Below are 10556 nucleotides of genomic sequence, written 5' to 3' on the forward strand. Positions count from 1 at the left end.
CTTGGCGTGCCAGTTAGCAGCCAAGACATTAGACTCAACAGTTGGCTTCTAGTTTCCCACTGTCAGCCTCTCAGTTACAACCAACAGCCCTAGTGGAGAAAGGGACGCCCCTCACTGAGAAACAGAGGTTACTTGCTGCCCAGAACTATTAAGTGGAGCAGGTCTTCAGCACCTTTAACAGTGTAACATGACCCATCTGTCTGAAGAGGAACAAACACAGACCAAAGAGGGCAGAAGGTGACTTGAGGAAAGGCCTGGATCTCATAAAGGTCATCTGACATTCATCCCCTTGTATGGAGAGGGCAGAATGGAAGTTCGACCTGACAGAAAGGGACAAGTTGGAGGGAAATAAAACCAGAAAAAAAGAGCCATGGCTAGAACATAAAACATCTTATTTTAGACATTGTTTTCTGGAATAAATCGGAATAGCATCTTTTAGTCAAGGTGTTTTATGTTACAGTTCAAAGTTAAAATGAAGAAAATGACCAAGACAATGACTGGTGTCTGTTTGTGCCTCAACAAAAGATGGCACTGTAATGGTAACGGTAATGTTTATGATGGAGATCCTTAGCTGTTGAGCCATAATGAGTGACAACAGCTGGTTGCAGTTCTGCAGTTTTCAGAGTTAAGTTACATAAGACTTAACTTCTCTGTAAGAAATCTGATGTCAAATTGCACCGCAGAGTGTATTTAATTTACATTGATGATGGTTTCATTTCAATATAAGCTGCACCACCAGAGATGAATCCAGAAGATGTACTACGGTTATATTGCGGGGTATTTTTTCAAACTGGCAATTCTAAAACGACTCCTCTGGTGAGTTCTTTTTCTTTTATTCATTCGTTCTTAAGAGCAATATTTTACATTTAGCACTGAGAAAATCAACAGGGATCGCTCTGAGGATTAAATGCAGCCAGCAGCAGTGTGCAAGTTGCAATGCAAATTTAGTTGATTTGGATGAAACCTTAAATAATTTAAATTTTATTGGCAAAAAGTCTGCGGGCATTGAGCTTTAATCGAATCTCAGGGTAACTGCAACTCACCACAGATGGTAACAGCCCAGTACAACCAGTCTAATAATGTCAGCCACTCTCACTGGAGCAGATGCGAGTTCGGTGCCTTGCTCGAGGGCTCTTTGACAATATCTCTTGAAGGAGACTTACTTGCCTCCCATTCAGATTTTGTGCGTACAGCATCAACCTTCTCATCACGATCTCACTTCACTATGATTTTGACATTTACATGTGACATTTGGAGTTGCCGTCTGTTATTTTTCATCCCCGGGCTGTTGTCACAATGTGATGGAAATACATTTGCACTCGCCTCTCAGTCAAGTGGAAGACAATTCACTATTGTCCCCATTTCTTATCCAAAACAATGGGCGCCGGTGGCTGCAAGCTATCTTGTTAGCATGCGAAGGATGGAGGCCATTTCCAAGAGAAAATGCAATGCAAACAATGGCTTATACTTATGAGTCATGATCACAATGAGTTTGTGCTTAAAATATTAGCACAGGGAAATTAAAGCAAAATTGAGCTTTGGTCGAGGGTTGGGTTATGAGTCCACATGGTGGTGAAATCTCCTCATCAGCTGCTCCTTTCTCCCCTGGACTGCTTGTCCACAAGGTACTTCTATCTCTCCACTGACCATGGCATGGCAAAACAGTTCCCAAAATAACACTTTTAACACATATATGAAAAAAAAACAAAGTGAGTTATGCAGATATTTAAAAAAAAAAAAAAAAAAAAAAAACACCAAGCCCTGGTACCCCTTATTTGTGCAATTACAAATATTTGTAAAAGTACTGGCAGGACATTCCTTCTGGCACAAGGTTACTCTGCGGATGGTTCCTGCAGATGACGTTTGCTGCGGATTACTAACCTTCCTGCCGGATCTACTTTCCAATTCAAATAGACAATAAATAAAATAAAATATTTTAATTTAATTGAATTAAGTTAAATTAAACTAAATTAAAATTTTAAAAAGAGCTGTTTAATTTCCTCAAAATCATTACCAGGACTTTTATATTAGCATAATTATTATATTTCATTCATGCACTAAAAAGGTTTTTTTTGGGACACAAAAAATTTCCTACCATATTGATAAATGCTAACAAGTTGCTTTCATGCTGCTTTCAAGTGCTGCTCATTAACTTTTACTCCTGAAGTGACCACTCATAACATTTGTTGCTGCATTCATTTTTTTTTCTTGAAATTATAGCAAACTCGACACTGTAACAGAAGCAATTACAGTAGGTGGCTTATAATTTACGTTTAGATATCATGGAGTTGCACTGTGCAGCATTCATGTGTTTTTATTCTGATTTTTTACACCCTAGTTGTTATATACAGAACTCAGACTTACAGTTATTGGCAGGGTTTCAAAAATGAATCGCCACTCATTTCACAACTCAAGGACACAGAAAATGTATTTATCCCCCTTTGGCTCTCTCATGTTCTTGGCTGATAATTTTTTTTTACATTATGCAGCAGTGTCTATAGACAGCATTATGGTCGCTGTAAGGGAGCTGTAAACTGTGAAATAATGGGGAGTGTGAGCGAGATCTAAGTTCCCGGGGTCCTATGTTCTGTAATTCAACGTTCTGTTAACACACATTAACCCCAAACCCAACCGCCCAAATACAGAGGTGGGGAGCACCTTTTTCAGGTTCCCATTATTCCCCTATGCCCATGTGCTCTATGGAGCTGGGGAATATGGGACCCTGGGAACATAGGACCTTGGGAACATGGGACACTGGGAACATAGACATGACTCCAAATAATGCAACAAAATTTCAAATGTCATGGTCGTCACCTAAACTTCACTGTCCCAGACTGGCAGGTACCTGAGCTCAATTAGCACGGAGCGCTGACATTCATGAAGAATTCAGGATACAAAGTGAATCGTTTATTTTCATTTTATCCTACTTCCACTTTTAAATAATGCAGGATGGGGCGGGATCAATAATGCATTGTTTTAACCTGGCATGTCCTCAGGCTCTTGCTCTCTGTGTGTGTGTGTGTGTGTGTGTGTGTGTGTGTGTGTGTGTGTCCACTGAACCTGCTGACAAAAGCAAAACAACACTCCCTGCATTGAAACGGAAAGGTTGACAATGTTGCCCTTTGCGTGTCTAAGCGGTAGAGAGGCTGTGTTTGTGTGTGTGTGTGTGTGTGTGTGTGTGTGTGTGTGTGTGTGCGTGTGTGTGTGTGAGCGAGAGAGAGAGAGAGAGACAGAAAGAGAGTTTGGGTGGGTTTGTATGAGTTTGACAGTTTGTGGGTGTTTGTCAGTGTGCCTGTCTGAAAGAAAGCGTTAGCCTCTGAATCCATGTGAGAGCGTGTGCATGTGCGTGTGTGTGTATGTATATGCGTGTTTGTGTGTGTGTGTGTGTGTGTGTTGGTCCTTAGAGACTGCCGTGACTTTGGGTGGCAAAACTTTGTGAACAGTCATGATGAGCTCCAGTTAATTAACGTAACAGTGAAATGTGTCCTACGTCAGAGAGACGTTTTACTCTGAAGGCTGACAGATGTTCATGTAGTGGCATGACAGTCATTTACTTCAGTTAAAAGACGCTTACGATCACATGTTGCATGGCTCAGCTACAGGTTTACAGGGGAAAAGCATCACCACAAAACAATCCCAGAAATAAACAGCCTTTCAAAACAAGATAAAATTTTTTAATGAAATATGTACTAAACATTTTGATTATGTTACACGCATGTGTTTCTTTAAAGTTGAACTATGCAAAAGTGCCCAGGTGAGGACCATTTAGACTCAACTGAGAGTAAATATAGTGTCAACCAATAAATTATGTGCTTATTCCATCTTTTTTGGTTGTTGCTTTTTTGTTGAATGTAAAATATCCAGACATAAATTTAGCCAACAGGCATAGTGCGCCTTTAACAACTGAAAAAAAAAAAAAAAAAACTGAAAAATGAAGAGCACACATTCACGTGCGAACAATTTGCCGTGATTCCACAATCAGAGCAGCACTGAGAATAGCTGCACCATAGAAAAGGAAATGATTTTTTGACTGGAATTTGTTTTTGAACCTTTGATTTACTCTGATTTAATATACATCATGGTCTTGGTCCAGGTTTCTAATAATGGTTGGAGATGATGGTAACAAATCAAAGTCAAATTACAGTCTGGAAAAAAATCAATTTAGCTTGATAATCTTTAGATATTGATTTGCCAGACAACTTCAAAGGAGAAACTGTCCTTGAAAAAAGTCTAAACTCAGGACATGTAAACTAGCTTATGTGACCTTAAACATGATGATACAATACATATATACAATACATATATACATACAGAGATAGATAGATAGATAGATAGATAGAGAGATATCTAGATATAGATAGATAGATAGATAGATAGATAGATAGATAGATAGATATAGATATAGATATATAGATAGATATATATGTATGTATTACCTGTTGAATTGTATCATCATGTTTCAGGTCACATAAGCTAGTCTTTCCTTGGGGCAGCTCAGTATACATGCAGGTGTAAGCAGTCCAGTAAAGCCCTGGGAACAAGCTGCTGGATTGGGGAACCAACAGTGTTGCCTGTCAGTTATTTTCATTACTATGAACTGACTCGGATCAGTAGGGTGGAATAGATTTGCAATGGAACAATCTAATTTTGCCTTCCTGTTTTCATCTCTGACAATCATCTTGTCCTCAGTGCTCTGCATGTGATACAGCGCTGAATACATCTCCATCAAAAAAAGATTTTTTTTTTTTATGCTACAGTCAAATTCTCTAAGTTGGCACACTGCCAGCTTATGATGATGTTTGTCAGTGAAGTCAAACACAGTGGAGGGAGAAAGAATGATGCAGAGAAAATTATATGGAGAGAATGACACACGAGTAATGAGAGCAGTTCAAGCAAATAAATACGTCACAACAAACTGCTTTTTGAGGCAAAGTTAAAGATCAATAGCAGGGATTTTTAATGTTTGGCCCATTTACTACAATTTAGCCACATTTTACCTTCAAACAAACCATTTTGCAAATCATGTTAGAATGCTAAAGATTTCACAACATGTAATTAAAATCCCTTGATTTTCAAATGTGAATTTTTGGTTGAAACATCCACCTTATAATGTCCTGCTTCTGTGGCAAACAAAGTTACCAAACATTTCCTGGGGACTATTTCCTCTGGCAGAGACAGTTTCACTCCACCCAATATCAAGCTATCAAACCACAGCAGTGCTGCTGCTTTTAGGAAAACTAATGTGGACGACTTTATTAGAGAGATGGAGTACTGGAGTGAAGAAAGTCTGAAGTCTCTGAAAGTTCATTTTCATATCATAGTGGAATGAATGAAAACCAACGTCTGGAGAAAAGGGAGGAAAAATGAGTTGGAATTCTAAAATGCAATGGTTTGATTTATCGCTATCCACATGGATAGGGCTTAAAATTACACTAGAAAAAAATCCATCCACATGGGAGTGTTTTCAAAAATATGTCTGTACAGACAAGAAAACAGCAACATTGAAAAAAAAAAAATCCACTCTGCATTTTTGGTAGCCAAAAGCACTGTTTCAGTGTGGCCAGGTGGTGGAAACATAAAGAAAAAAATGTGTTTCCAACCCTACTAGCAACACCTGTGGTGAACCTGGTAAATTTCGAGGGGGAGGTATTTTTGTTGTGCATTACCTTTGTTTTTTATCACATGAGCAGCATGACCCAAGTTAGAGTCCAGCGTAAAATCACAGCAGTGTTCTTTTTTTTTTTTTTTTTTTTTGAAAACATAACATAATGTAACTTTACATCACCTTAACCTAATGGATTCTATGTCTAAACCTAACCTTTCCCTAACTTTTACCAAGTAGTTTTGGTGGTTAAAGTAAGGAAAAAATGGCTAAAATGCTGCCCAACACGATATACAAAATATGTTGATTACAAATCTATTCGTGATGCATCAGAAACAAACGTAATCTTTGATAAAATATAGTTTAGTCGTAAATTTTAGGAGACAGGGCTAGTTTCTAGTTCTTGTTCTTATTGTAAGACCAGAACAATGCTTAGTTTTTAAAACTAACTGGGGGGGAATCAGCTGCCCCTCTGGAATCCAAATGACAGAAATCTGTTGCAGTGACGAACATTTTAATTATTGTGAGAGGGAAACAGAGGCAGCAGACTGAGACACAATGAATGAGACGCAGCGAGAATGGGAATGTTTTTTTTTTTTTTCATATTGATTTCAGTTGTTTATTTCTTTATTTAAACTTTTATTTATCCTGGAAAAGTCAATTGTTCTCTCAGTCCCACAGTATTCAGGATATTATCTTAAGGTCACATTTGGTATAATCTGTTTATGCAAAGCTGCCTCTGCTGATCCCGAATGCAGATGCAGAAGAAGAGGCACACAGGCCACAAAAACAACAGTAACTGGGATAAGGTATTTATTGTATTGACATGCCTTGGTATCCAGATTAATGTCTGCATAGCTAAGTTATCACTGTGAATTAGTGCCCTGATTCATTTGTAATAATATGTTAATAATTATTTTATTTGTTGTAGTTATTTTATGCTCTTCACTGTTCACTAGTTGTCTTATCTGTATTCTCTGTTGCTTTCTCCATTAAAGTAACATTAATGTTTCACTTGTCATAAATTGGGTCAAAAGATATACGAGGACAATATTGTTTATGAGAAATCAGATCTGATGCATTCAGTGTGTAATATACTGGATGTGATGCAGTATGAGTTCATGTTTTTGTTGCAGTACTGTAATCAGTGCTTAGACTGGTTGCCCTTGTTATACATTTTCATCAGATTGCACATAAATATGCATCAATATACTGAAATACAAATTATTATAACAACTATTATTAGACATAATAGTAGCAATACTACTAGTAGTCGTAGTATCCAGTAGTTTTAGGCATTTTTCCAGCGAATTGTGAGTAAACATAATACCTGGAATTTAAAAAGCAGTCACAATAACTGTCAAATTCAAAATTCAATTCAAAAATCAAGGATAAAGAATAGTGACACAAATGATCTATCAGTAGCTTTGACCCAAAAGCATCAAACATCAGAGAGCCGCACTGGTTGAAAACTGATGCAAAGATGAACGGAGAGAGAGAGAGCGGAAGGAATGGAGGGAAAGAGAGATCGAGGCAGAGACAAGAGAGAGAAAACAAAGAGAGCGAGGCTGGAAGTGCAGCGCAGCAAACAGTGGGGCAGTGTAATAAATATGATAAATGATCCAGCCCTCGTCGAGGTATATCCTGCAACAACACAATGTGCTGTGGGCCCGTTTAGAAAAGAGAAAGAGAAGCAAGGAGGAGGGTCACACAACCCAACACCCTACCAAATCATCACTTTTGCTTTAAAAAGACAGACTTTTTGGTTAGGCTTTTTTTTTAAATGTACAACCAGTTCTGTTATTGGACGTCCATGCTGCTGGACAGGGTTTATTGAAGCTTTGCTGAATTCATCTGCTGAACCCACTTGATTCACGAGGCTGAGACCGGTGTGCAGGGGAGGATGTAGGTCAATAAAGAATTGCAGTACAATTGGATTATTGTAAAAAAAAAAGTTGGTGCAAGTCAATATAAGGAAGGAGGTTCTAATGATTCAGAGGTGCTTTGTACCTGTCTCTCTTTTTGCCTTCCTGCATTTCCTTCCTGCCTGTCTTCCTCTTTCTCAACTGTCACCTCCATCGCTCTACCTGTCTGCCGCTTTAACCCCTCCGTGCTCCGACCTGTCAATCTCCCTCAGTCTTATTCATCTTTCTGTTTGTCTGACTGCAGAAAAAAAGGAAACAAACAGACCACGGGGGTAAACTCTCCTAGATTCACATCCACGTATTTTTAGATGATCAGATCATCAAACCAAATCCTGGCATCAATGCCGTGTTTTTTTGCCGGGGCTGCCGAGACATCAGCCGCATCAGGTTCGACACGTTTTCCTGTCTGCACTGTCAAACCGGGTGGAAAATTACAAGTTAAAGAGCTAATAACTTTGGGGTTCCTGCTAAAATTGGCTTTTCCAAAAAAACAAGCCCTGAAGATGTGATGGGGAAAAGAAATGCTGTGTTTCAGGGTGATACAAAGAAAAGTAGAAATAGGTTAAAGTTGAAAAAAAAACTGAAAAAAGGAAAGATGCTCAACTTAGGAGCAAGAAAAGCTGTTCTACATTCTATGTCTATACGAGAGCTGCATAGTTTGGAGTGGCAAATAAAAGTGAAGATAAACTATGACCTCCTGCAGTCATTACAGAGACTGTTACGTTTCATGTGAAGTTTCCTGCAGACAGCATCTCTGTCTGGGTACACGCTGTTCAGTATGTTCTTTTCACATGTTAAGACATTTTACGTTAATGACCAATTACTTTGCTGTCAGGTTTGCAGATGAGCGTCTCATTATTAGACTTTTGCAAGGGGTGGAAAACTCTATCAAGTTACTCTATCAAATTATTCAAATTCAATATTGTCAAAACTGGGGACGGAACGGTAGATTTTAGAAGGATACAAGCTGTTCCTGGACCTGCTGCAATAAAACACAAGAAAATTGTTGGAGAACTAGACTTTGCTTTGAGATAAAAATGCATCTTGTAAGACGGTAGTGCAGCGTTAGTTGTCAGGATGGAGAATGAAACTCTTCCATTATTCCACATGCTGATGAAATAATGATCTGGTTTTATCAGAGGCTTACTGAACCTGCTTCAGTCATTTGTACTGTGGCTCTTGTACTGTGTGTTTTTGACTCTTGAAGTTGATGCTTGAACACAAGATTGGTTCTCAAATGGTGGTTGTGGTCCAAAAGTGGACCACAGGTTGATTTTGAGTGGACTGCGGGGTTCACTTTGTCTAAACAGGGGCCAAAAAAGGGCAAATGTCCATATATAAGACACAGATAGATATTTTAGATATTTTAGAAGATATTTTATTTTGAACTACCCTTACCCAGTACCCAGACCCTCATTCAAAAACATGTGGGAAAAAAAAAACAAAACAAAAAAAAAAAAAAAACAATCATAATAATAATGATAAAAACGAGAAGAAGTAATAAAGAAGAAATAAAATTAAGCTTAAAAGAAAAGGAATTTTTAAAAAATCTGCATACAGTACAAAGTAAAAAGAGAAAATAAAACATTTTGCATAAATAGTCAGTTAGGCAGGCCTCTGCAGTTTCCTAACAAGTAAAAGATACATCTTTATGGGCCAGAGCAGGGGGTTTTCACCTTTTATTTTTAAACAAATGCACTTTCCATTTTGCAAAATCAAAGTGATTGACTCTTAACCTCCCTCATGTGTGAACCCTGGCCACCTGACTGGGACGAATGTGCTTGAGAACTGCTATCTTGTACATTTTTGTTTGATTGTATCATAACCATTTACCCTGATCGTGTCAACTGATATTTATTCACACTGTGCAAGTTGGGAAGTGGTTCCCATCTGTTCTCATGATGCACCTGTCTGTCTGTCTGTCTGTCTGTCAGACTGTACAGTAAAAGGTCATGCCAGTGGCCAAGAAGTCTAATTTTATGCCAAAATGATTTTTAAATATCATCTCAGACAAGCAACAGCACATTTTTCTGTCAACAGATGATGCAGGCGCTCTCATCCAAAGCTGCAAACATTAAATACAACGAGAGTATCCCGGAGTATCGTTATTCCAGACTAACTGAGTGAAAGGGTTTCAACACAGTGCTACCCAGAGAGTAGAATAAGAACAAAAGGCAGAAGGAGAACAGCAGTGAAGATTCTGTAGTTAGTAATTATTCTGTATCCTTGAACACATAGCCCTTTTATTATGACAAATTGCCTTTAAGCTTGATAAAATGAGTTCCTCTTTCTTCCACCTCTGTCATGCTGTCTTTCTCTACATATTAATCTCAATTCAGTAAGCTATAGCGACATCGTACAATTCACTACAGCATCTACATTTGTCACTTTCTGTCATGGTTGCAATAAAGGAGTAGCCCTCAGAGTGCTGTGGACTGACTTGGAAAAACACACGAGGAAGGAGCATCATCACAGACGGCAGGAGCTGATCCCACAGGGACGATCCTGAGGGAATTCTCTGCAGGGTTTAAAGGGAAGTGCATAGGAGTGGAAATGTGACACGCTGCCTCCCCCTGCTGGATGTCTAGCATACGACATGAGTCAAAAGATGAGGTAGCCAAGAGCTGCGTTCCGTTTGTCTTTCCTACTGTCTGTTCCCCGCTCCTCCCTCACTACTGCGTCTCTCCTACCAGGATGTAAGTGAAGGGAAAGGAGAAAGGAAGCAAGGAAAGGAAGGAGAGAAGGAAGCAGAAGCAAACAGCATAAGGACAGTTGTTTCCCGATAATGTCATCATCACAAATGAAACAGCAGCCAGTTGCAAAGCTCCACAACAACATCAAAAGAAATTCAAAATTCAAAATGAAGTTACAGTATTGTGCTGTAATAAAAAATGATACTGGAAAACACTAAATGGAGTTTGTTTATCTTTATGTTTTTGTTTTGGCAGGACTTCCAGAGAAAGCTCAGATGACAATACAATATGGTCAACATTCCACTGGTGTTAAAAAAAAAAAAAAAAAAGACTAGT

Source organism: Myripristis murdjan, chromosome 10 (assembly GCF_902150065.1).
Source record: "Myripristis murdjan chromosome 10, fMyrMur1.1, whole genome shotgun sequence".
NCBI classification, from domain to species: Eukaryota; Metazoa; Chordata; class Actinopteri; order Holocentriformes; family Holocentridae; genus Myripristis; species Myripristis murdjan.